Source organism: Ambystoma mexicanum, chromosome 2p, assembly GCF_040938575.1.
Source record: "Ambystoma mexicanum isolate Mex_15411 chromosome 2p, UKY_AmexF1_1, whole genome shotgun sequence".
Classification (NCBI taxonomy): Eukaryota; Metazoa; Chordata; class Amphibia; order Caudata; family Ambystomatidae; genus Ambystoma; species Ambystoma mexicanum.
In genome coordinates, this window is record NC_090923.1 from 968521560 (window position 1) to 968549179 (window position 27620).

Consider the following 27620-nt stretch of genomic DNA (forward strand, 5'->3'; position numbering starts at 1 on the left):
AGAAGCGGGAGGATGAGGAAGCTGTTGGTTTTAGGTTTTTACATACTGGTTCTTAGTTATTGGCCATTGGTGTGACATTGTAGGAAGGTTTCTATTTGAGGGCAGAGGGGGGCTCAGGACAAACATAAGTGCGAGATTAGATATAGATGGTGGAGGGAGACTGGCGGTCCGGTACTGAGACGCTATGTACACTGGCAAAAGGCTGGATGCTGACAAAGGGGGAGAGAGGGATAGGGCTGTTCTCTGGGGTATGGGGCACAACAAAAAGGTATGGAAATTCAAGGTGCCTCAAGGCTGTAGGACTGCACAACATGGGGCAGTCAGGTGAACGGGTAGAATCGAACATCCACATAATTTGAGGGGAAATATGAGAGACTCTGGAAGGGGCCAAATGTCGGTTGCCAATGGGTGGGATCCCTAAATGTGCGGGACTTAACTTAAACTCCCCATTTAAACAATCTTGTACAGTATGCGAGTTCAATTGACTCAAGCTAGACTTTATGTTTATCCAGGAAACCCACTGGATCAAAGGGAGAGAGCCGGCGTTGAAAGTGAGATGAATAGACAGTATATAAAGCATTAGACAGCACTAAGAACGAGTCACCATTATAGTAAGATGGTATTGAAGGTGGAGGGAGAACTCTGAGACCCGGAGGAGTCTTCATTTTCTAAGGGGGAAGGTCAGGGGAGGTGTTTTGACAGTGGAATCCATTTACTGCCTGAATGAGGGCCAACCCCAGTTTTGACACTCTGAAGGATAGGCTCTGGCTTTTTGTGGTAGGTCCCTCGATAGTGGGAGGGGACTTCAACACGTAGGAAAATGACTGATTCGGCCCCCTCGAGAATTGATTACATCTTCGTAGATAGGCGGCTGAAGGGGTAGGTTAACGAAACAAAGAAAGAGCCTGTACCGTGGTCTGATCAATATTTGGTCAGAACAGTGATATGGAATTGGAAAGGGTGGGCTCACCAAGGTAGATGGACGTGTAACAACCTCCTCCTAAAAGATAAGGTGAGAACTGTAAGAAAGGCATGGTATCAAAGCAGACCAGACACAAGTGATCACAGTTCAAGGGTGTTTATTAAACTGTAAAATGGGTGAGATAAATGCCTAATCTAAACCTAAATCTAAGATGGGAGCAAGCAACAACAATCAAATAATAATAATACAGTAGTAGTGGAGTCTAGTCAAATGAAAAGGGCCTATACTATGCTAAAAAAAAAAATAAAACGATTGCCAATCCTTACTGCTATGTTACAAAAGAGTGTGGGATAATGTTCACAAGAAAAGAAGTGTTCACAAAATAATAAGTCAGGATGTTATGGGCAGGGTCTCCCTTCCCCATGTTTTTAGCCTCTCAAAGTACTTTTCAATTTAGACAGAGACTTCCGAAGGGCGATAACATCTCGCTGAGACACTCTGTTATTCTATGGCAAGTGCGTGCTTCACAATATCACAGTTCGTACAGCGTTACCCATCAGCCGGGTGCAAACGCCAGTTTCACAATTCCCTCAGTCGGGTTCACACTTTCCACAGTTCAAAATTTCTACGACGTGTCGAGGACTTTCGATTGTACAAGGGATTTGGCTTGACCCTTGTATGACCATCTTGACACCTCACGCCGGCCTTCTCTATAGCCTCTTGACACTTGTAGCTTCAATATCTTTCAGTTTAATACTTTCCTTGTTCAGGAGAGGGGTACCAGCCAGAGACCTTCGAATGAGCGCCCATGTGGCGCCGGACCACTCCATCTCTGGTCCAAGTTTGTTCACAAAAGACCTCTATCTTAATCTTCTTAATGTTGCCAATGCAACCTTGAGCCTAACACAGTCTGGTCCACTATCGGCTTCTTCCAACTCGCCGGCTGTGCGGAACTCGTTGGTGTTTCTTTTGCCGCTGGAGTGAAGGACGGTTCCACAATGGCAACTGCGTCTCCCTGCCCTGGCTATCAGTGCGGGAGGGTTCCATGTACCGTTGACATCCGTCACACCATTCGCCAACTGGGATTCTAGGTCTTATGTTTCTTTCGGCAGAGGCTTCGCAGGTCTGGTTTGAAAAGGGCATGGGCAACCGCCTCCCTACCTCCTTTCAGGTCTCGCTGCCTTTCTCCTCCGTTTGAACTGCCACCCTGGAATAGCTGCTTCCTCGTGCGTTCGGCCTTACTCAAAGTGTGCTCCTGTGCTCTGCCTTTTATCCTGGTCGGGAACGGAAAGGGCAGTCAGGAGTGTGTAGTTGTCGGTAACTGCCGGACATTGCCTGACCCTTGCGTTGGGACATGTCAGGTTAACGGCTCTGGTATGATATATGATATAATAAGTTATTTATAACACGCTTAATAACCAAAGGTTTCTTAGTGCGGACCCAGGGATCAAACCTGTGTTGCTCCATGTCGTCTTTCTTCCCAAGGCGAGCATGTTGCCCCGCAGCTATCTTTCCGGGACGGTTTAGACTGTTGTCGTTCAGGGTGTGAGAAGGAACAAGTTACTTACCTGTAACTGTTGTTCTCCAGCATGGGTCTGGCATGGATTCACATGCTCATGAATATTCCCCGTCGTCAGGCTGGGAATCCTCGGTAAAGAAAAAACCAGTATCAGTTTCGTTTCTGATCTGTCTTTCGCAGTAATAACCAATCACTGGTCTCTGCGTCATACTGACCACAGCCAATGACTGCCCTCTACCTAAGCACCGCCTCCGGCAGCCATCTTCAGATTTGGAAGCACGTGAAGTGGCAGTATGACCAAGTGAAGAGCCGCAGAGGGGTAGGCGGGAGGGTTCGCATGTGAATCCATGCCAGACCCATGCTGGAGAACAACAGTTACAGGTAAGTAACTTGTTCCTTCTCCAGCATGGGGTCTGGCATGGATTCACATGCTCATGAATAAAGAATACATAGCAGTACACACATGCACAACCACGGGAGGTGGCAAAGGCTCAACATTAAGCATCACATCAACTCAACATTAAGCATCTTACCTCCTCACCAGGCTCACCAGAGGCGAACAGGTTGCGCAGCACTGCTTGGCCGACCCTGGACTCCTCCCTGGAATCCCGGTCGACGCAGTAGAATTTCGTGAAGGTGTGCGTCGACCTCCACGTAGCAGCCCTGCATATGTCCAGCAGGGGCACACCAGATAGGAACGCCGTGGTAGCTGCGATCGCTCTGGTGGAATGGGCTCTCGGACGGCCAGGCAGCGGTCGGTTTGCCAACCGGTGACAGTACATGATACAGCCGGAGAGCCATCTGGAGATGGAAGCCTTCGAGAGAGCCTTCCCCTGATTGACAGGTCCAAAGTTCACAAAGAGTTGTGACGTCTTCCGAAACCCCTTCGTGCGGTCCACGTAGAACTTCAGCGCTCTAGCTACATCCAGCGAGTGCAAAGTCCTCTCAGCCGGCGACGAAGGCGACGGGAAGAACACAGGCAACACCAAGGGTTCGTTGAGATGGAAGTCCGACGGTACCTTGGGCATGAAGGAGGGGTGCGTCCTGAGCACTACCCTCGTGTCGTGGAAAGTCAAGTACGGGGCCTTGCAGGAAAGGGCCTGGATCTCTCCCACTCGTCGTGCGGAGGTGATGGCCACAAGAAAAGCTGTTTTCCACGATAGAAACTTCAACGGGGCCGAGTGCAGAGGCTCGAACGGAGGTCCCATGAGCTTGGTCAGCACCACGTTGAGCTCCCACGCCGGGGCCGGAGCCTTCACCGGCGGGAACGATCTGAACAGTCCCTTCATGAACTCTTTCACCAGACGATGAGACCACAAGGACGTCCGCCCCAGCAAGATGAATCTTGATGGACGCGTGTGCCAGACCAGCCTTGGCCAGCGTCAGCAGGTACGGCAGTACTTGGGGAGCCGTAATCCGTAGAGGGTTAATCTTCTGTGCGTGGCACCAGACAGAGAACCTCTTCCATTTGTGTCCGTAGCATTTAAGAGTCGAGGACGCCCTGGCCTTTGCAAGAACCTCTCTGCAATCGGCCGGTATGTCGTATCCTCCAAACTCTAGCGCTGCAGGAGCCAGGCCTGCAAGTTCAGCGACTTCGGGTCGTGGTGGAGGATGGCGCCTCCTACCCTGGAGAGTAGATCCGCGTCCGCCGGCAGCTTGATCGGCGGGGACGCTGACAAGTCCAGAAGGTCCGGGAACCATATCTGCCTCGGCCACGCAGGTGCGACGAGGATCATCCTGCACCGTGACCTCTTGAGCTGGTTGACGAGCCGGATTAGCAGAGGCAAGGGAGGGAACGCGTAGAGGAACAGGCCCTCCCAGGGGAACGAGAAAGCATCGCCCATGCTCCTCGTCTGGGGAAACCTGCTGGCGAACCTCCGGCACTTGGTGTTCGTCGCCGTCGCGAACAGGTCGATCTGGGGTGTGCCCCACCGTCGGAAGAGGCGATCCACCAGATCCTGCCGTAGTTCCCACTCGTGGCACGAGCGCAGCTCCCTGCTGAGTGAGTCGGCGACGGTGTTTTTTATCCCTGCCAGATGAAATGGCACCAGAAAAATCCCTTGGGCGACGGCCCAATGCCACAGGTCCTGCGCCTCCTTGGACAGCGCTGGGGACCTGGTTCCGCCCTGTTTCCTGATGTAAAACATGGTGGTGGTGTTGTCGGTGAAGATCCTCACCACCTTGCCCTTGAGGGACGGAAGGAAGGACCTGAGGGCCCAAAACACTGCACGGAGCTCCAGGACGTTGATATGCAGGGACTTCTCCGTCGGGAGCCAGAGTCCCCTTGCGTGCAGATTTTCGGTGTGCGCTCCCCACCCTTCCAGGGAGGCATCCGTGGTCACAGTCTCCTGGTGGGCTGGGGTCTGGAAGTCCATGCCCGCCGTCAGATGCGCGCGGGTGCCCCACCACCGTATCGCTCGTCGGAAACTCTCGTCGAGCTTGATCCTTTCCTCGAAGCTGCCCGTCTGGATCCAGCGCGCATCCAGGAATTCTTGCAACGGGCGCATCCGGAGCCTGCACATGGGAATGAGGTAGATGCAGGAAGACATCATCCCGAGGAGGGACTTGATGGACCTCACTTTGGCCGCGTCGGCCACCAACATCCGTTGCACCTTGCCCAAGATGGTCCTGGTCCTCTCCTCCGACGGGGAGGCCAGACGGGACACTGTGTCGAGCCTCGCTCCCAGAAACAGTGCGACTTGCGCGGGCACCAGGTGGGATTTGGCGTAGTTCACGGAGAATCCCAGGTCCGTGAGGAGTTGGACGGTCCTTGCCGTGTGGACCACGGCGAGCTCCCTCGTCTTGGCGCGGATGAGCCAATCGTCCAGGTAGGGGTAGACGTGAATCCCCTTGCGGCGCAGCTGCGCCGCCACCGGTGCGAGGCACTTGGTGAATACCCTGGGTGCCGACCGTAGTCCGAAGGGAAGGGCTTTGAACTGGTAATGACGCCCTTGGACCACGAATCTGAGGAATTTTCGGTGCCCCCTTTAGGATGGGAATGTGGAAGTAGGCATCCTCCAAATCCAACGACGATAGGAAGTCTCCTTCCTCCAGCTGACCCAGGACGTGCTGGAGGGTGACCATCCTGAACTTCTGCGCCTTGATGAACTTGTTCAGACGTCGCAGGTCTAGGATGGGGCGCCATCCTCCCGTCTTCTTCTTCACGAGGAAGTATCTCGAGTAGACTCCGGAGCCCCGAAGCCTCTTTGGGACGAGTTCGATGGCGCCCTTTCTGAGCATCGCCTTTACCTCCAGGAGAAGTTGAGGGACGTGAAGTTCTTTCCTGGCCACGGGGGGGACGCGCGGGCACCTTCTTTGAAACTCGAGCGCGTGGCCCCGGGCCAGGGCGTCCAGCACCCAACGGTCGGTGGAGATGGACTCCCACACGCTGACGAAGCCCGCCAGCTGGCCTCCCACCGGGGTGCTTCGGTGGGGGCCCGACCCCACGGCTGGTTCAATCCTGCTTGGACGCGGCCTTGCCGCCTTGACCTCCTTGGCGACGACGGCGGGGTCCGCTAGACTTGCCTCGTCCTCTGTAGGCCTCTTGCGACGACGAGCGGGCCGCTTGACGGTAGGAAGCGAAACCGCCGCCGGAACCTTTGGAGGCGCCCTTGCCTCCGCCGCTCCGAAAGGGCGTCCGTCGTTGCTGCAGGACTCCAAGGGCCCGGGCCGTCTCAGCATCCGCCTTGATGGCCTGAAGGGAATCGTCCACTGTCTTGCCAAACAGGTTGTTCCCGTCGAAGGGCATGTCCAGGACTCTGGTCTGGACGTCCTGCCGGAAGTCCGTAGCTTTGAGCCATCCACGACGTCGGAGGCAAACGCCGTTGCCCAGCTGGCGGAACCCAGAGTCGGCGATGTCCGTCGCCACGGTGATGGCGTGGTCCGAGGCCACCTCACCTTCCTGCAGGATCTCCAGGGCCTCCGCCCTCTTGTCGTCCGGCAGAAAATCCAGCAGGGGAGCTATCTTGTACCAGAGCTCCCTGTCGTAGCGGGCCACGATAGCCAAGGCGTTGGCCGCTTTAATCGTCGTCGCTGCCGACGAGATGACTCTTCGTCCCATATGTATACAGTGGGTGATCCTGTCCGCTAAAGTTGAGGGTACTGCACGTGTTTAGTGGGCAGTAAATTCTTTAAAACCTTCCTGGGTTTCTTATATCAGGCTCAGTAGATCCCTAACATAAGGTGAGAAAACAACCTTAGACAGTTAAATAGGTTTTAGTAAAGGTAGCCTTTTTTATTTTTTAAGTGGCTTGTTTTGCAATTTTTTCAAACATATAGAGAAGACACTTCAACTCAAAGATTCGAAAAGAAATCATATAGAGAAGACATTTCAACTCAAAGATTCGAAAGAAAATAGGCATGTCAAGGCGCAGGAGTGCACAATGAGGAAACAGGATTTAGCATTTTCATATTTCAATCTACATGCCTCTTAGTAGCATCATGTTTAGAATACAATTTCTTAACATACAATACTTTTTTTCAAATTAATTGACATTTTCTGTATGAAAAAGATACACATTTTCTGTATGAAAAAGATACAAAAGTGATAGTGATGGCCAGCTAGTGCTGATCCGAGACCGAGAGAGACTTCGTCCCATGGCATCCAATTTCTTTCCCTCGCCGTCCGGCGGGGAAGTCGATGTGGAGGCCGCACCCCCCCCCGCTTTCTTCCTGGCTGCCGCGGAGACGACGGAATCCGGGGTAGGCTGCGCCCGGAGGCATAGGGGGGCCGTGTCAGGGACCCGGTACTTTTTCTCGTACCGGTCTCTTCTAGCTGGCGTCGTGGAAGGGTTCTTGAGGAGGGAAAGGCCCTCATCCCAAATGTCGTCCAACAGAGGCACTGCGAGGACCGTCTTCCTCTTGGCCTCGCGCCGCTGATAAAGGAAGCCTTCCTTTTTCTTCTCCTCAGGGCAGAGTTGGAAAAGCTCGGAAGCCCTGGAGATCATGGAGTGGAAAGATCCGATCTCGTCGGGCGGAGAAGCCCTGGTGGGAGGCGACGACGGAATATCCTCGTCGTATGCCTCGTCGTCCGTACCCGTCGCTGCCGTGTCAGTCCCCGTATCATCCCCTCGGGTGGACGGGGAGGAGGGCTGGACGGGGCGCGACGGTTGAAAAGGAGGTGGAGGATGGATCCTTCTTTTCTTGGTAGGGGGAACACCAGAAGGTCCCGGTTCTGGATCCCCCGACGGGAGAGGTTCCTCCGTCGGTAACGGTAGCCTCGTCCTTATCTCGGAGCATAAGGACTGTATGGCCAACAAAATGGCCGCCGAGTTGTCTTGCGGCGCTGGCAGAGGGGAATCCGACGGGCGAGCAGGGGCCCCGTCGGTATCCTCGACGATGTCGTCGTCGTCACCTGCGTCGGGGTCCATTCCGACGGGCTGGCCTTGTTCCACGCCTACGCCGTGGCTTAAGACCTCGATCCGCTCCTCTTCTGAGGTTGAGGCTGAATCTACGACGACGCCCTGCCCCCCCTTCTTCCCCACGGAGGGTTTCACGGGGGTCCTATCGATGGGCACAAAAGAAGACTCCCTCCGAGGAGGCAGGGAGATTCTGGGCCCTGAGGTCGCCACCACTGGTGCAGCCTCCACAGGCTGAGCCAGGGCCGCCGCGACCGTTTCGATAGAGGGCTTGGTCGGATGGATCAAGGCCTTCACCACCTTAGGTGCGCTCACCGCCTTATCCTTGAGGGAGGGGGCACTGCCACGCTCCTCCTCTGCCTTAGAGCTCGACCGGGCCTCTCTAGGAGCTTCGCCGGGTGCTCGGCCTTCCTCTTACCCGACCCAGAGCGTTGGCTCGTGGTTGATGGTGCCGGGGAGGGTGCGCCCTGCCTGGCGCCCGTAGAGCCTGACCGTTCGGCGCTCCCGGTGCCAGCGGACTCGCGGTGCTTGGCCTTATGTTGGGCCCCCGTCGCCGGGGCGCCCTCAAAGGTCTTAGAAGACCGCTCGGATTTCTTCTTCCTCTCGCCAGACGGGCTCTTACCCTCCAGCCAGTTGGCGAGGCGTTGATGACGGTCCTTCATGGTCCGTTCCGACATGTTGCCGCAAAACGCACAGTCCTTAACCACGTGCGTTTTGTCCTCATGAAGGCAGTAAAGGCAGAAAGAGTGTTCGTCCTCCTTAAAGACGTTCTGCAGCTGGCATCCAGGGCAGACCCTGAACAGCTTTCCGGGCGTCGAGCTTCCCTTCTCCTGGGCCATCTCCGAGACCGGGCCTGAGAAGCTTCTGGAGTCCTCCGAAGTGTAGCTCGACGAAATCTTCACCCTTGAGGGGCACAGACGAATCCGACACGGGTCCCCGTTGATCGGATGTAGGATCGGTGGAGCTTGAGGCTCTTTTGACCGAAAGAATCGAAGTTTTTTGTGAAAAAGCGCGAAAAAATAGCACTAACGCTCGAGAGCAATAGCACGAGGATCCCAACACATGAACGTGCGGTAAAAATCTGAAGATGGCTGCCGGAGGCGGTGCTTAGGTAGAGGGCAGTCATTGGCTGTGGTCAGTATGACGCAGAGACCAGTGATTGGTTATTACTGCGAAAGACAGATCAGAAACGAAACTGATACTGGTTTTTTCTTTACCGAGGATTCCCAGCCTGACGACGGGGAATATTCATGAGCATGTGAATCCATGCCAGACCCCATGCTGGAGAAAGTGTTTGTGTTAAAAAAGGGAGTGGGGATAGAGTTTCTAAGTACCCTACTGGGCAGGATGGGGAAAATGAGTCATAAGGAAGGGTATACCATGTCTCAACCTTCGGTGTGCCACTTCCACTCCCCGAAGACCCCCCATCCAGGTGATCCTCCCACACTGGTCCACCTCCAGGAACTGGATCCAATAGCAATGTGCGTGTTCTGGCCACCTGGATGATAGATTCCCGGGGACTAGCAAGCGAGACACCTTCAGGTTTCTCACATAACCCAAGGGCTGCTCAACAACATCCAGGAATATTTTCAGATCAACAACAATGGGGAAGTGGGGATTTTGGGCATATGGGAAGCATTTAATGTGACTATTAGAGGTGAGCTCATGAGAATAGGGGCACAAACGAAGAGGGAATGATACAATCGGGAAGCAGAGCTGAGGGGAACTATTGAGACCATGCAAACAGGGAGGAGAGTTGGAACAAACTTGTCAACAGAGGTGCTGGGCTGCCTTAGAGGGTATAAAGTCCAGCTTAGGGAGCTCTTGCTCCACAAGACGGAAACTGATGTTTCTTAAGCAAAAGTATCATGAAAAAGAGGAAAAAGTGGATAGGATCCTGGCCTGGAGACTGAGGGAACAGGGGAGAGCCAGAAGGGTAGAGGCCATAAGGATGGAGCAGCGGCAGACCTAAACTGATGATCAGATAGGGAACGAGTTCCGAAACTTTTATGAGCAACTATATACAGCAGAATATCGGGGGGGGGGGGTGATCTCATGTTGATTCTTTTCTGGAATCCCTGCCCATCCCGAACATTACACAAGATTCTTCCAACTTTCTGGAGGCCCTAGTATCAGAGCTGCAATCAGTCCAGACAACTGAACACATGAGGGGGTGGGGGCGATGACGGCTTCACTGTCCGTTTCTATACATCATTTAGATCAACCTTAGCGCTGTTCATGGCAAAAATGTTTAATTCAATCATTGAAGGGGGAATTTACCTGAGTCTATGTTGGGAGCAATTATAGTGGTGTTCCCAAAGCCGCAAAGGATTCGGCCCAATGCTAGTCATACCGTCCAATCTCCTTGCTCAAAAATGAGGTGAAAATATTGGCGAAACTTGTAGGGAACAGATTGGAGCGGGTAATGTTTAGAAGAAACCTTTTCAGTTGGAAAGTATCTACTCCTCCTCTGTGGGGTGCCAGGCGCAGAATTTGTTCAATCCTCACCAGGCAGTCAGACAATTTCTCTCCTGGTTTGAGAGAGGTAGCGTGAAACCTCATCGTTTATTTTATCTTTGCATTTAGTTAGCCCACATGCAGCCCTGGGGCATTGTGGCACTGTTACATTAGGGTTATTTAGTTACAACATATACATAGAAGCCCGGTTGATGGTGAAATTTCGAGCAGTAAAAATAAGACAAGCGGTACAGGGTTACATTGAAAAATTACATGGTTACAGTCAGCATTGCAAGGTCAGTGATTCGACTGGTTCTTTGGTTACAGGGGAGCCAGTTGAATCAGGAGTTATCATGCGCTCGGAGGGCCAGTTGCACTGGAGTCAGTGTGTTTTTAGTTGAAGAGTTTAGTTTTTAGTGATTTACGGAAGGCTGTGTGGGAAGTTTCATTCCTTAGTGTAGTGGGTAAGGCATTAAAAAATGTTGGCGCTAAAAAACAGGAAGCTCAACCATCCAGCTTTAGCACTTTTGAAAGAAGGGATAATGAGCTGGTTAGCGTGATGGGATCTCTTCGGCCAAGCCGAGATTGCAGGAACTATTTTTCAGGAGGGGGTATTTTTTTTTTGTTTTTTGGAGGGGCTGGTCGTGCGAGAAACTTGTGAGTGATGGCTAGGGTCATAAAGAGTATGCACTCTCTCACTGGGAGCCAGTGGGCATCCTTTCTTGCGTGTAAGATGTAGTGCTGCTCTAAGGGTATTATTCTGAATTATTTGAAGCCGGTTGAGGTTTTTGGCTGACATGCCCAAAAACAGGTCATTGCAATAGCCCAGTCGAACCCCAATAGTAGCTCTGGCTATTGATCGGCAGTTTTTTGCAGTTAGGTAGGGTTTAACTGCATTGATTATTTTGGTGGCGAGTACCGCCGAGGAGGGGATGGCGCTGACCTGGCGCATCATGGAGAAGGTAGAGTCAATGTAAACCCCAAGGGTTTTGACTGCAGGAGAGACCGTGATTTGCCTGTGTTCTCAATGCTTAAGGACCTATATTGTGGGTCTAACCTTTTTAGGGTTTCTTTGGGGCCTATCAGGAGAATGTCCATTTTGTCTCCATTGAGACACAGTACATTAACAGCCATCCAAGCTTGGATGGTGGCGTATGTTTTGGCCAGTGTCTCAGAGTCTTTTGCATAGGAGCCAGTGAGAAGGAGGACTTGTGTATCATCCGCATAGTTTGTGTATTCTATGCCGGATCCCCAGATTCAAGAAAACTAGATCAGGAAACTCCTGCTTCACTATAGCTGCCCCCAGAATATGGAACTCTCTTCCAGCCAATATCTGCAAAGAGCTCTCCCACCTGCAGTTCAAGAAGCTACTAAAAACCTGGCTTTTCAATAAATACTAACACTCTGACCGATACATCCGCTTTGTAAATAGGTATGTTATGCTATGTAATTGTGATACTGTAAAGCTATATATTACACCAGCCATGAACTTCATACTGTAACCAAGAAGTAGCAACATATCTATGTAACAATTAAGTTGAAAGATCTCTTTGCTCTCTGTCCATGTAACCGACATACGAAATGTAAGTGGCTAAGTAATCTAAAAAACTACGAGTTGATACCCATGGGTTTGGGCGTACAACAAATGGAATAAATAAATAGGTTGAATATGTTGCATAATGTGAGCGAGGTCAAGAGCCCTGTGGGAGTCTGCAGTGGATGGTGGTAGGTGCAGCACTAGCCTGAGTTGAGAACACTTTCATGACACTACCTTCCAGGAAGGAAGTGATCCAGGATGTAGCTTTGTGGGAGAGTTGGGCAGCCTTCCTAAGTTTACAGAGAGTCTTGTGATCGACAGGATCAAATGCTGCTGACAAGTCAAGGAGCAAGAGAAGCACAGGCTTGCCTTCATCTAATCCTCATCTAAAGGACGGCCTTCGTTGCCGGAGAACGCCTAGGGCCTTAGCGGTCTCGTGTCAGCCTTGATGGCTTGGAGGGACTGATCCACCGTTTTCCCAAACAGATTGTTCCCGTCAAACGGCATGTCCAAAACCTTGGCTTGTACGTCCTGGCGGAAATCGGTCGCCTTGAGCCATCCTCGTCTAAGGCAAACGCTGTTGCCTAGCTGGTGGAAACCAGTGTCGGCAATGTCCGTTGCCACCGTAATGGCGTGGTCCGACACCACTTCTCCTTCTTGCAAGATCTCCAGGGCCTCCGCCCTCTTGTCATCTGGTAGGAAGTCCAACAGGGGGGCGATCTTGTACCATAACTCCCTGTCGTAGCGGGCCATGATCGCGAGGGCGTTGGCCGCCTTAATCGTTGCTGCCGCCGACGAGATAACTCGTCGTCCCATTGCGTCCAGCTTCTTTCCTTCGCCGTCCGACGGGGAAGTTGATGTTGAGGCCGATGCGCCCCCCCCCCCGCTTTCTTCTTGGCCGCCGCTGAGACGACTGAGTCCAGGGTCAGTTGTGCCCTAAGGCACAAAGGGGCCGCGTCGGGGACCCGGTACTTCTTCTCGTACCGATCCCTCTTGGCAGGCGTCATAGATGGGTTCTTGAGAAGGGTGAGACGCTTGTCCCAGATGTCATCCAGCAGAGGCACGGCAAGGACTGTCTTCCTCTTGGCCTTGCGCCGTTGGGAAAGGAAACCTTCCTTCTTCTCTTCGGGACAGAGCTGAAAAAGCTTGGATGCCCTGGCGATCATTGCATGGAAAGATCTGATCTCGTCGGGCGGGGCGGCCCGGGCTAGCGATGGGAGCTCCGTCCCGTCATCACCGTCGTCGTCGGTACCCGTTGTGGCCGTGTCAGTTCCCGTGTCATCCCCAGGGACGGGGGACGTGGGTAAAGGCTGAGCAGGCCGCGAGGGCTGAAAAGGCAGGACTGGATGGATCTGTCTTCTCTTGTTCGTGGGGCTTCCCACCGGGCCTGGGTCCGGCTCTGGCTCCTCCGTCGAGCCTGGTTCCGGATCCTCTGTCGGTGGTAAGGGCAATCTCGTCCTCATCTCCGAACATAAGGATTGTATTGGCAACAAAATGGCCGCCGAGTAAACCTGCGGCTCCGGAAGCGACGGGTGACTAGGACCCTCGCCGGTGCCGGTGTCACTCTCGTCGTCACCTTCGTCGGGATCCCTCCCGTGGGTACGGGCCTCTTCGACACCCTCGTCGAGGCCCTCTAAGACTTCCAACAGCTCCTCCTCGGATGCTGTGTCCGTGTCCACAATGGCCACCGTCCCCCCCTCTTTTTCTGCTGGTGTCTTCACGGGGGTCTTTTTGATGGGTCTGAAAGAGGCTTCCCTCCGCAGAGGCAGGGAGACTCTGGGCCCCAAGGTCGCCTCCACTGGTGTAGCCTCCACAGGCTTTCTCCTGGGCCATGTTCGGGTAGGCCGCAGAAACTTCTGGAATCCTCCAAGAAGCGCAACTCGACGAAATCTTCACCCTTGAGGGGCGTAGAAAAATCCGACACTGATCAACGTTAATCGGATGTAGAGACGGTGGAGCTTGAGGCTCTATTTGACCGAAAAATGAGAAATTATCTTTCAAAAAGCACGAAAACGCAGCAAAAGCTCCAGAGCTAAACACGAGGACTCCCAACACTTGAGCGTGCGGTAAAAATCTGAAGATGGCTGCCAGAGGCGGGGCTTAGGGAGAGGGCAGTCATTGGCTGGGGGCAGTATGACCCAGAGACCAGTGATTGGTTACTACTGAGAAAGACTGATCAGAAACGAAATTGATACTGATTTTTTCTTTACCGAGGATTCCCGGCCTGACGACGGGGAATATACATGAGCATGTGAAGCCATGCCAGACCCCATGCTGGAGAAAGTAAGGTTGCGTCAGCATCTTGCTAGTGCTGGTGTAGAGGTTGTGTTGGATTCAATGGTTTTGGTGTTGGTGGGAATGTTGAAGTGGATGAGGTGGTGGTGGTCCGTCCAAGGGCAGGGAGTGTTAGAGCTAATGTCCGCTGAACAGTTATGGTTGGCTACCCAGTCAAGAATTCTGCCTTTAGAGTGGGTTGTGTGTGTGACTTGTTGCAAAAGAACCATGTCAAGGAGTGCTTTTGCTAGGGACTTAGCTTGTTTATCCTTAGGATCATTGAAGCCAAGGTTGCGGTCCCCCAAAAGGATGGAATTCGTGTTAGTTTTCAGATTGTGTCGCCTAGTAGGTGAAGAAGGTTGTCATGAAAGTCCAGGAGTGGGCCAAGTGGGCGGTAAATGATATGGATGGCGATCGTGCAATTAGGAGAAAGGGAAAGTTTAACCGATACAGCATCTGCATTCCCAACTAGCAGAGTGTTTAATTGCCTTACTGAGAGGGACTCCTTTACTATGAGGGCAACTTCACCACCTTTAGAAAGCCAGGGGGAGTGTTAGGGAGATAGCAAGGCCCGCCACTTCGTGCAGCTACGTTTCGGTGATGGCAAGAGCATCAAGATCCAGGTTGGTAAGTATGTCATGAATCTCCGTGGCATGGGCTGGTAGTGAGCGTGCATTAATGAGGGCACACTGGAGTGGGATGGGATGGAGGTGTGGTTTAGACTTGGGCACTTTAGGAATGGGGATTGGTAAGTCTATGATAGTGTTGGGGACCACAGAGGGCATATGGTTAGGTGAGTGCGGGGGCAAATGTTCAGGCATAGGTTTGGTAATGGCAGGCATAGGTTTGGTATTGGTAAGGCCCTTAGTGAGACGCATGCCTAGTAATTTGTTTCTTGAGAAGGGTCTGGGACAATTTATGTGCTGGTGAGATTCATTTTGCCACCTTAATCTATTTAGTCTGAGTGCTAGTTGGTGTGTTGAGAGGTTTCCAGATTGGGCGGGGGGGGGGGTGGAAGGGGAATGTCTTCTGAGTTTGGCAGCCTATGGTCATGGTGCGTGGCAGTGAGTGCTAGGTATTGTAGTACTGTGGCTGGGTTGCCTATGGCAGGTCTTTAGAGGTTTAAAGAGCGCTGTGAACCATGTCTGTGCTAATTGCTGTTTGGATGTGGATTTACTAGGTGGTGGAGAAGCGGTTGGCCTACACAGAGTAGCCTATCTATGGAAATTCCTGTGAATCGATGGGCACAGAATGTCGTTAGGCGAGGATGGCTAGTACCCTGTAGGACTGGGTGGCATCGCATATAACAGGAAGCAGGCATTGTCAGGGTGGCACATTCATTAACCAATCTTTGATTTTCTATGTAGCAAGGCAGTTCATACAGGGATGGTAACTCACACTATGTTGTGTGCATTTTAAACAGGTTAGCGCTTTACACAGCAGGTTAACAGTACACCAAGGTAAGGAGTGTGCGCTTTAAACAGGTTAGCAACACATCAGGCTAAGAGGTGTGTCCTCTAACACTAGCATGTTAACCGCAGAATATAAGGAAGTGAATGCCGTATATGCGTGGTAGGCGCAGCAAATACTTTTGTGAGCAACATCGCCGAAATTGGGGACAAAAAAATACTTGCAACCAAATGATGGAAGGGCTATTGAGGAATCAGCCAGGAAAACATATAGAACAGGGGGAGATGCATTCTTAAGTGTGGTAAGACCCATATGCAGCTACATGGAACAGCAGATGCATATAGGGCTGGGCTGCTTTGATTTGAACAGGGCAACTCTACAATACACAAAGGTAGGAGCCGTGCTATGCAGTGGGATAGTTCAGTTATCTCACGCACAGGCACGAGTGCAGTCTCCTTAATAGCAGCAGCAGCGATGAGGCGTGGAGCAGTGAACTATGGTCGTAGAGAAAGAAAGAGGGGGTTGGCAGCATGCTGCTGGTAGGCTCGAGCAACCTATGCAGCAAGGGTCACGCTGGGTTATGCTGCGATTGTGCAACAGCAAATAGGGAATGGCTCAATGGTACTTACAGTCTCAAGGTCTCAGCATAACGGGTACGTCTCGACGTTGGTGTTGGCAGCGGGGTATTTGGGCAGAATAACTGGCCCACGGTCCTGTGGCCCGGACAGGCACAGACATGCCCTTACGCTACGGCCCTTGAGCTGTGCGGCCGGCTTCCGCCTTTCGGTTCTGCCAATTGGAGGAAATGGAGGCAGTTGGCCAATCAGGGCGACGGACGTAGCAGGAGAGGCAAACCACTCAAAGTGGGGCTGGCGGGGCGGCGGCCATTCAAAGAAATACCCAGGATACCGTAACAGTTATCACCACAATGGATGCCGTATGTGCTGCCCAACGGTGTGCTCAGGGCACACAAAGCTGGATTAAGACAGACATTATGGGTATTATAAACCCCAGGGGCATGGGCGCTTCTGATTCTCACCCACAAGGTGTTGGCTGAAACTGAATCTCGCGTCTCCAAAAGCGAGGCGAGGGTCCGGATGGTGGGAGAGGGCTCCTGTCCTCTCTTGCCGATCCGGAAACAAGTGAATCATTAAGTCCTCCCCTGGTTCAGTAGTACCAAACGCTCCTAGTGCACTCATCACTTGCAGGGGACTCAAATCCAGACTCAACGTTCGAAGGGACTGTACCGTCTGTAGTGCAGTCGTGCCTTTTCCAGTCGTGTAGCATGAGCTCAGTGAGGTATGCCCACAGTTCGTAAACCTCTTCTCCTTAAGGCACTGTTTTTTCTCCTGAAAAGGGTCTTAGGCGGATGTAGGCCCCATGTTCACTAAGTAAGGGTGACAGACATGGTCGCTCTATGGTTACTTCAACTGCTTCAGCCACTGCAGTGGCAATGACGATGGCCTCTTTAGTGGGAGTAGTGGTCTCGGGGCGCAAAGGTAATCCGGGTCAACCGTCTAAGCTCCAGACAGAGCAGGTAATCACAGGTTCTCTGCCTTGGAGCTCTGTGGGCAAGGTTTTACCTGTAAGGGAAACTCCACCATAACATAGCATTTAACATTTGGTATCTTGACCAGGTATACGTCCCACACTTTTCACTTTACCCGTAATGGGTTCCAAGGTACCAGTCATGGCTAACACTTCATCTGTGGTAATGTGTAAAGGGACCACACCTGCTATGAAACAGACCTCTGGACTGAGCCCTTCGGCTTGTATCCAGTGTAATACATACTCATGTGCCATCTTTTCCACCGTGTGCAGTTACCCATTAAATGTATAAAACAGTTCTCCTGCCTCTATTGTGGGGGAATGACCACCTGGGATCTCAGCAGGGCCTCCAAAAGTGTAAGGTGTTTCTCCCTAAGGTATCTGAAAAGAGAGGTGACAGCAACCTGTAGGAGTCCTGAGCATGGGATACTTACACCGTACTGCACAAATGACATCCCAGGGGGCGAGGAGTGGGCTCTCATATGATGACACTATCTGACCTCAGAATAAACAGTGGGCTCTGGGGAAGTGAAGGCCCTCTTCTATAAACTAGTTAGCTCTGGTGGCTAACCTTGATTAGTGTGTACCATGGTTAAATAAACAGTCACAGGCTATTCCCATTTGACCAGCTTGACAGCCTTCTTTATAAGACAGAAATAGTGGCATTAAAACCTTGGTATAAAATCATTACATAACATCAACGGTCATACATGAAAGTCAGTTCACATCTGGTACATAAATAGTTGAATATCATAGCTTGGGTCACCTGGGAGCAAGTCACTTCACTTCTGGTAAATACATAATTAAATACTGACACTTCTTAATACAGGTTATGGCAGAGTCCTGGCCTCTCTCCTGTCGCATACATTGGGTTTGCTCTGTATCTCACCCCCGTCCTACGTGAACCTTTGCACACCAATCTTACCCTTGAAGGAGGTACGCAAACACTACACTGTAGTGGTCAAACCACTAAAACTTCCAGACGTGTGCCCCCCCCTCTGAGAAAACACTGTGGGGGAACTTGGGAATGGGTCTGTGACCGCTCCCCTCACTTTCCCTTGCTTGTGGGCTTTTCTTTTTTTTTAAATTTTAGTTTAGTTTCTTCTTATTTTCTCGTGCAATCCTTTTTATTTATCAGACAACATACCCTATAGATCTCTTCACCAACCTGGACTACCCCTGTGGGAGCTTCGTTCAGTGGGACTGAGTAAATTTCTCCCTTAGAATGTATTGAGGGACCAATGAACCCGTCGGGTCGGTCCTCGCCTTCACTTTTACAGAAATTCTACACTTTAACAAGCACGTCTGTGCGACACAGGTGAAAAGTATACCGCCTTACAGTTCAAGAATGTACTTTCCTTCCCCCTCACTTTCTCCGACCAACCTGAAAAGTCAGTACACGCGGCTTAGCATGAGAGCGCCCCTGCTCTGGGCAGCGCCGGCAGCGGGAAACACACCGCCCAAACCTTACTCCCTACGCTTTGGGTGGGGACACTCTTGACCCAGGGTCGGGGAGAGAAACAGGTCAGCCCGAAGAACGGACCGCCTGAGGGACGTCTCTTCAAGCCAACAGAGTCCGGCTGCCCTCTCAAGTTCCCCGGGAGCTTCTCCTCTACACGCCACAGCAGGGCACCTTTTATCAAAAACCACCCTGCCCACCAGTTGCTGAACTGCGGGGACCACCTGACAGGAATAGAGGTGAAAACACCTCAGCCACACGATCACTCCCCCTGTTGGCGGAGCATACCAAGTCCCCTGGGACTTTTCGCGCTGGAAACCGCTACGGAATGTGGGAGAGATCCTTTTAAAGCAAAAAATGAACCCAGGGCCCCTTTACAGACAAACCCACATGAAATGCTGGTTTACATATAGATATGTAAACCACCCTACTTAACATTTATTATACACGTTAATATATATCAACACAAACAACATATACCACATGCCCCAGTACACAAGGTGATTTCTGCAGCCAACCACCCCATTAGTACTTTACAGGGCTATCTTTTATACTGGATGCTTCCTTCTGCTTGGTGGGGATTTATCCCTGAGGTAATTGGGGCCTGGACTGCGAAACTCTATTCACCAGACTCACCCAGCATTGCACAAACTCAATATGCATTCTTGGTTGGCGCCCTGTCGGAGTGAGGGCTCACCCATGCATCGCTGTGCCCCTCGGCCACTTAGTTCTCTTTTGGATGGCCCAATGCCTTGGAGGCACCCGCATCACTGTGCCCCCTTTAGATCTTCAGGGTGGTCTCCTTAGCCTCGGGTAGCCTCCTGCATCAAGGTGCACCATAGCCTTGGGGAGCCTCCTGCATCAAGGTGCACCATAGCCTTGGGGAGCCGTTTCAATCCTTGCAGCGTCCCTGTTACCATGGAGATGCCGCCATGTTCGCTGCCACAGCACACACTCACGGGCCTGCCTCCTCTCTTTATTACATATAGGAGACAGGGGGCAAGCCCCATAGTCTTAGCCAGTGAGGACAGAGCGGACAGGTACTTGTCACCTGGGCCGCAATGATGGAAAAGCCCATGACTTTTCCCTTCACCTGGCCCAGGGCTTCTCATCACTTGGGCCGTTCTGGCAGATGTAAGGAACTCATGGTGGCAACAGTAAAGACAGACAAAAGTGATCACACTTCAGGGTATTTATAAAACTGTATGCAGGTGGGAAAAACACCTAAACTAAACCAAAATCTAAGATGGGAGCATGCCTCAACCATCAAATGAAAATAAGGCAGTCCTAGTGGTGTTGTGCCAAATAAAAAGGGCCTATATTAAGAAACCTATTGCCAAACCTTACAACTAATACAAAAAGGAGTGGTTAGTTTTCAAGAAAAGAAATAATTGTTCACAAATAATATGTCAGGATGAAGTACCTTGGATCTACCTTCCCCACGTTTTGAGCACGGGTGGGATCTTTAAGCACAGCACACACTCGAGCTTTCCCAGCAGAAGTCGACACAAGTCGACATTTCTCTTTCAGTTGATCAGGAGCCTTGATGGCCAAGTCTATTTTATCCTTCAACAAAATGAAAGTTAGTTTCCTGGTTTTACTTAGGCTGAGGATTCTTCACCCCTGGGTCCCCCTCTTCCGGGCACTGATCCTTGTTCCTATCGATATCAGGGCATCAGTGGTTGTGTCTCCACAAAATAACAAAACAACAAACACACACAAAGTTCGTTTCTACATATTATTCGGGTGATAGATTCCACCCTGGGTGCCCTCTCGTATGGGCACAGACCCCACTTTGCTTTCAGCCTCCCTCCACTGGGTTCACTTTGGCTTTCCTTGGGGGATGGAATCACCCCTGGCTTCTCCTCTTCTGGGCGCAGACTCCTCTTTGCTTTCAGCCTCCCTCCACCAGGTTCACTATGGCTTTTCCTTCCTTCACAAATTTTAATGTCTTCTTAAACAGTTCCAGAGGACATGCCTCGGTCTGGTTCACTCTTGTCAACACACTGGTTCTTGGGACTTTAGACTTGCCCCCTTCTCCTCAGCATCCCTCTTTCGGGTTCACTCTTGCCAACTTCACATTCACATTTACTTTCAATGTTCACGGGATTCACTTCCCTTGCTTTCTCATATGGTGGGATTCACTTCCCTTGCTTTTGTGATGCAGGATTCACTTCCCTTACTTTTCTTAACTGTAGATCAAAGTATTTCGATTGTATACGGATGTTGCTTGACCTCGTGTATGACCACTTTGACCTGTTTTGGCAGCTCTCTTACAGCCTTCTGGTATATGTAGTCTTACTCAATATTGGAACCTCCAGAGTCCCTCGAGTTAGCACCCACATGGTGCTGGTTTCATCTACAGCCGGTCTCCCTTCACACATGTACAGTTCCCTGAACTTCTCTCAACGTGCCACTTTGCGACTTTCATTCACCGTTGGTTTTCCCCCTTTCCTGGAGTTAAGGCCGGAACAACGGAAGCAGGAGTCTCCCTCGCTCTGACTTATCAGCGCTGATACGCTCTGTATACCGTTGACATCTGCTGCAGCACACTTGGGCTATTGTCGTCGGTTTTATGATTCCTTCAGCGTAGGGTTTGCAGGGTTTTGTCGACAAGGGCAAGGTCATGTCTCTCCTCGTCAGCCTCTCGATATTTGCCACCTTTCTCCGCCTCTTGAACTGCTGGGTCTGGATAGCTGTCTCGTCGTGTGGTCTGCCTTTGTCGTACTGTGCTCTTTTACTCCACCTTTTAACCCCCTGGGGAAAGGAAAGGGCAGTCAGGTGTATGTGACACTGATTAATCGCCTGACTTTACCCGACCCTTTTGTCAGGACAGGTCAGGTCAGGTGAACAGTTCAATGATTAGTCTGATGTCCGTCACAATTTCGAGAAGTATTTGGGTTGGAAAAAGATGGTGGTAGAGTTTCCAGATATCCTACAGGCTCGGGAGAGAAAAAGGTGTTAGATGGAATTATAACCCTCGTATTAGGCTGGGTGGTGATCTCGGAAGGGTAGGTTTTGTGAAATGAGTAGGAGGGTTTGTGGGAATTGTAGTTGTCGAGTACATTTGACAGAGTTTGAAACATAATCAGAGGGACGGCATTGGTAGGGTTTGTGAGGCAAACAGGAATAGCTGGTATCGTGAAATAAACAAGGGGGATTGTGGGAACAGTAGTGTTTTATCTGTGCAGGTTGGGAGAGTGGAAAATAATAATCAGAGGGACGTGAAGAAGAATGTCCGTGAATGTTCAGGCAAAATCTGGAAAAACAATGACTCTGGGAGTTGTGGGTTTTGAGGGTAACAGGGTTCCTAGTTGGTTTACTAGAGTTGTCGGGTGGCAGAATGTTATTAAGGGAGCTTCTTTAGTTGGAAGGCAAGTGGAAGCAGAATAACCAAAGATAGCATCAGGGACGTCATCCCTGGTAGAATACTGCAGCTCTCCTGGGTTATTCTGCTTTTTCACCCCTAGAGTTGGGATCTGAGCGGACCAGCCCTTTGTTGGCCACCTGAATAAGGATTTCTCGCGGTTCGCTATGTAAGATACCTTCAGGTATTTCACACAGCCCAGGGCTTTCTTCATCGCACCGTCCACAGAGGGTGGGTTGGACTTCCCCCTCCACTTAGCCTTCCAGGAGGACTGGCAGACACTCTTGTGGAAGATTTAATATGGCCCCTCTTGCCAGCAACAAGGTGGGCCGAAACTGAGTCCCAGCTGTGTTGCCCTGTGCACCCCCTGCTTCTCCCCATGCCCCCATGGCCGGGACAGCTTTCCCTCTTCAGCCTGGGATGCCTTGCACATGCGGCCGCTACCTTTTGTTGATCTAACTCTGCACGTCTTGTATGGCCCATTGTGGGCAGAAATCCGCCACATCCCCGTGGGTGCCTAGGCTGCTCCACTCTCCCTTTTTCAGGTCTCACCCCTTGCACATTCTAAATCGTCTCACGATCTAGTCAGAGCGGCTTGTCTATTTTCCGTTTGCTTCTTCCCTTCTACATCCTCCCTGCACCTCCCCTCCTCACCCTCTCCCCCTGCACTTGCATGTTCTGAATGTTTCCATACCTTTTAAGAACGTTTTTGTTGCATACCTTCTTCCTCTTCTCTAATCCCCCAAACCCCCCCGTTGGCTCGATGAGCCTTGAAATACATATATTTGTAATGTATAGTGCACATTACAAATAACCAATAAACATAAAATAACTCCTCCTGGAAGGTGGAGACAGGAAGCAGTATGACGCAGGAGGCATGTTGCACAGAGGTGCCAAGGAGCGCATGGAGTGCTGCTCTCTCCAAGACGGTCTGGAGCCAGCCATGCTCAACCAAATGTGTTGAGAACTACCAACCACACCAGAAGTGGTTGACCGGCACCCCTAGTCCACAGCACCAACGAACCAGCGAGCATCAGCCCAGCAAACATACGTGGGGATGTGGGGAACCCAGAAAGAAGCAGAACCGCAGTTCTGCGACAGTTTCCTCTGAGGCAAGATACGCGGTTGTTGCAGGGAGGAGTGCTGAGAGACACGGGCAGATCCCAAGAAGGGGTTAGATACCCCTAGCTAGAGTGAAAGCCAAATGACCCCAAGCAGGGGGGTGAGACATCAGAAACCCCATGGCAGGGAGCAAGACCGGAAAGCCCTAGGTGGGTTGAAAGCCAAATGACCAGAAGAAGGGGGAAGAGATATGATACACCATAGCGGGGCAAGAGTATCTGTAACCCCAGACGGTGTGGAAGAAACAAAACCTCAAGACAGGGTATGAGAAGCAATACTACAAGGTAGGGAGAGAGGCATACGACCCCAGTGACAGGAACTATATTCCAGGGTGGTTTGAGAGATACACAACCCTATCTTGGAGTGAGAAAAACTATTTCCCAGGACAGAGTGATCCAGGCACAACTTCAAGGGTCAAAGACTGTTATACCAGCAGACGAGGAAGAATAAAGAGACACTTTTGTTGAACTTTGAACTGTACAACCGGGAACAGGACCTGAAAACATCTAGGGAGACATTTGGGTGGGGTCAGAAGCAAGTCACAGTTACATAGGCTTAGAAGAAATCCCTTTAAAGGTTTTCCTGATTACATTTATGTTAACCCTTTTTATTAGTGGTAGGGTCAGAACTTAGGTTAGATTAGGCTTTAGGACAGAGTACTGTGTTCGGTTTGTAAAACTTATTGGCAAGCACCATTTATTATTTTCTTTTAGATAGGGACAAGATCCACGTTAGACGTAGCGAAAGAATAGGCCTACTCTTTGCTTTAATATACCTAAGGATGTTTTATGGACTGTGATGAAATGTATCATTTTCTTTTCCTTCTTTTACTGTTGCTAAATTTTGCATTTGTTGTTATTGCAAAGGCTTGACTAAACCAAATGCAATTAAATAAACAAACCTCCAATTCTGACATGAACTCTTGTCTGCCTCTTGAGTCTGACTAACACTGCGGGTACTCGTAATTTAAGAGGGTTGAACTCTCCCACTAAGAGGTCCTTGGTGAAGAGAGAATTTAAAAGGGTGGGGTTGGGTGTTTTATGTGTTCAGGAAACCCACTTAAAGGTTGGGAATCTCCTTTTCAGAGGTGGAATAGGTAGAGCATTATTTGCCACTGGATAAAAGAAAAAAAAGAGTGGTTGCTATCCTAATAAGCTATACTGATATACTGATATACTGAAGTTTTAGAGGTGACAAACACCATATGTGATGCCGATTGAAGGTACCTCTTCCCAAAGGAATGCTTTCACAGTGCTAAGAATATTATAGCCTCAATCTATTGCCCAAATAAGTGTCAAGTTGATTTTTGGGAGTTATTCATGCATGAAATGAGTCGTACAGGAAAAGGGGTATTTTAATATGGTGTTTGACTTGTACTGAGATCTTCCAAATTTCACGAGATAAACTCTGAATTGGATCTAGTGGATTCCAGGGAGGAATTTATGAAAGAGGACTGTGGTACGCATACTTTTTACTCTGCGGTTTACAACATTTTCACTTGTCTTAACATGATGCTTCTATATTCCCTAGTTCTTCCATCTATATAGGAAACAATGTGATATACCACCCCTTGGAACAACCACAATTTGGTATAGAGATTAAGCTTGGAGACCGGGATTATGGTTCTAAAAGAGGGAGGTGGATTTGCAACAAGTTCCTCTTGAAAGATAGATTGGTGGGGGATGAACTTGCAGAGTGAATAAGAGAATATTTTGAACTGAATGATACAGGAGAGATTTTTACCCAAAATACAATGGGAAGCCTCTTACGCCACGGTTGGAAGTAAACCTATTAATTTTGGGTTTACAAAAAAATGTAGCCACAAAAAAAAAAGCAGCCAGCCTGAGATGCTTAATTAAAGAGCTTCAACCTATCAGGAAGCTGTAAGAGGAATATCGGACATTAATTTTGCAAGATACGATAATTTTTAAAGCAAAACCTAGGCCTTTGATTACTCATGAGGTTGAATGGAATTTAAGGTTTCTTCAACAAAAGTATTATGAAAAAGGGGAAACTGCAGATAAATTATTGGTTTGGAGGCTGAGTGAACAACAAAAATCATGTGCAGTGAGACATATTCAAAATGAGGCAGGAATAAAGTGAAGGATAGTGAATGAATTGTTGAATAGTTTGGGAAATTCTATGACAAGTTATACACTTCAGAATGGGAAGGGGAACAACGCTCCATAAGGGTGTATTTGGAGATCAAATTTGGAGGACATCTCATCACTAGACCAGCCGATAACAGTGGAAGTCATAGGAACAATTAAAGGCATGACTAGTAGAAAAATCACAGGGAAATGGTGGGTTCACTGAAAGATTGTATAAAATATTTTGCTCCCTGCTAGCCCCCCTATTAATTATAGTATTCAATGAAGTATTGGAAAACCATCCCCTCCCAAGATCTATGCTGGGTTAATATTGGTAATTCTGGAAGTGGCTATGGACCCAGCCTTGTGTACCTCTTACCAGCCTATTTCTCTATTGAATACGGATATGAATATTCTTGCAAAAATCATTGGGGACAGGGTTAAGATATTGCCATGACTAATGCATGGTGATCAGGTAGGGTTTATTAGAGGTACACAGAGTTTGGATAATATTAGGAAAACACTCAATTTAATTCAGATTATCCATTCAAGGGCTGAGGGAGCATGCCTAGTCTCCTTGGATGCTGAGAAGGTGTTTGACTGGGTAGAGTGGGAACGTATGGCAGCGCTACTGGATAGAATCAGTTTGGGGGACAGTTTCAAATCATGGGTGTCATCCATATATGACCACCTGATGGCCAAACTGATGGTTAATGGGGTAATGTCAAGTACCTTTTTGATTATTTAGAGGCACAAGGTAGGCATGTCCTCCCTCGCCTTTCTTGTTTGCTCTAGTGATGCTCCCCACAGCAATTCGCTAAGATGTCAAGATTAGAGGGTGAAGTCTGAGGGAGGGGAATTTAAACTCTCCCTATTTGCAGACAATATTGTTATGTATTTGACCAAGCATGAAGAATCCTTCTCGGAAATGATAAGGAAGTTGAAAGAGTATGGGGCTTTGGCTGGACCCAAGATGAATTAAACTAGGTCCTGTGTGTTCCCCCTAGGAAAGAACAGAGCGCTCCCGCTGAAATTAAGTGAGAAATATGGAATGAAACTATAAAAGCACTCGATAAAATATTTGGGCATTAGAATACTACTAGATCTTAACAACGTATACATTGTAAATTATGAGCCCATTTTGAACGCTGTTAGGCTAGATCTTAAAAGATGGGATAATATCACCTTGTCATTGTGGGTGCGGATGACTGCGGCAAAGATGAATATTCTCCCAGACTTCTGACACAGAACTGTTCCGACAGAGGACTTTAACCATTTGGAGAACTTCTGTCTGGAGGGGAATTTAAGGGGTAAGAGGAGGTGCAAGAAATGTTAGTAGGAGTGTGATTAGAGTGTTCCAATACATATTTCATAAGGGGATTGTTCTAGATCTGAAGTGGAAAGCAAATCGACTGAAGGAACTTAATTCTTTTGAAAGAATATTTGACACTGCTCAAACCAGCACTGATATTTAATGGTTCTGAATATAAACCTAAATTCAAGAGTTTTTGGGAACAGGTGATAGTTAGAGATATCCCTGACGAAGCTTGGGAAACAATTTACAAGGTTACTTTTCATGGGAATCTGTCTACACATGCCATGGAATACAATTTTAAGATCCTTCACAGCTGGCATATAGTCACAGTACAACTTTTACAAATGTTCTCAACTTCCTCCCCATTTTTTGGAAGGGGTTGTGGTCAGTTGTGGATCTTCTTTCATATGTGGTGGACATGTCCACTTATACTGACTTTCTGGACAGAATTGCTTAGTCGGAATAAAGAAATAGGAGTCCCTTTACAATCTGACACCATGACACTGTTTGGTCTCCCCTTTGGAGAGTATGAAAGTTAGAGGCTGTCTAGAATGTGAGAGGCGTTTTTGCAGACGGGTAGGATGGACGTAGCTCACAAATGGAAACAGCCTACTGCACCAGAAAGATGAAATTGGTTGCAAAAATTGTGGGATGGCCTCCTGATGGAAAAATAAACATACATTGCTCATGATAACCAGTCCTCTCCGTTATGGAGCAATGGGGAACCTTAATCAATGATATAATAAAGAGCCAGATGCTTTACTGTTCCCCAGGGGATAGGTTATGTAACATGCCTGTGATAATATAAATGACTTTGAGGTATTATTCTAGGTCTGGTCCCCCGCCTCCCACAGAAATGGATGAAGTAGAGAAGTTAGATGTCGAGTTCCCCCCACCCCCATGTACCATCTATTTCCTTCTCCCAACTGGTTTCTTTAGAGTTTTATTATGCAAAACATGCTGGCTTCTGACTTATTTGACAATTGATGTGAATTTGTTTTTCTTCTGTGAAATTGTTCTAAATAAATGTCAATAACAAGATAGACAAAACTATAGGTTAATGTACAACTGCTTGAGTTTGCATACCAAATGTATACATTGTTTCAAGATACATTGCAACTTTGAAAAGGTACTTAATTTCCACAAACAGATGTTGGCTTATTGTAGGTAATTTTTAACTAATTTTCAAGCAGAAGGAACTTCCAAATGGAGCACAACAAAGTGGATTTATTTTTTCAGTGAC

The 27620-nt window shown here is 49.5% G+C and overlaps 1 protein-coding gene across 2 annotated transcripts in view; it reads right to left on the reverse strand.

The window, feature by feature from the left end:
* TOP6BL (TOP6B like initiator of meiotic double strand breaks) overlaps window positions 1-27620 on the reverse strand; it is a 1011792-nt gene that overhangs the window by 805312 nt on the left and 178860 nt on the right. The window lies entirely within an intron of this gene.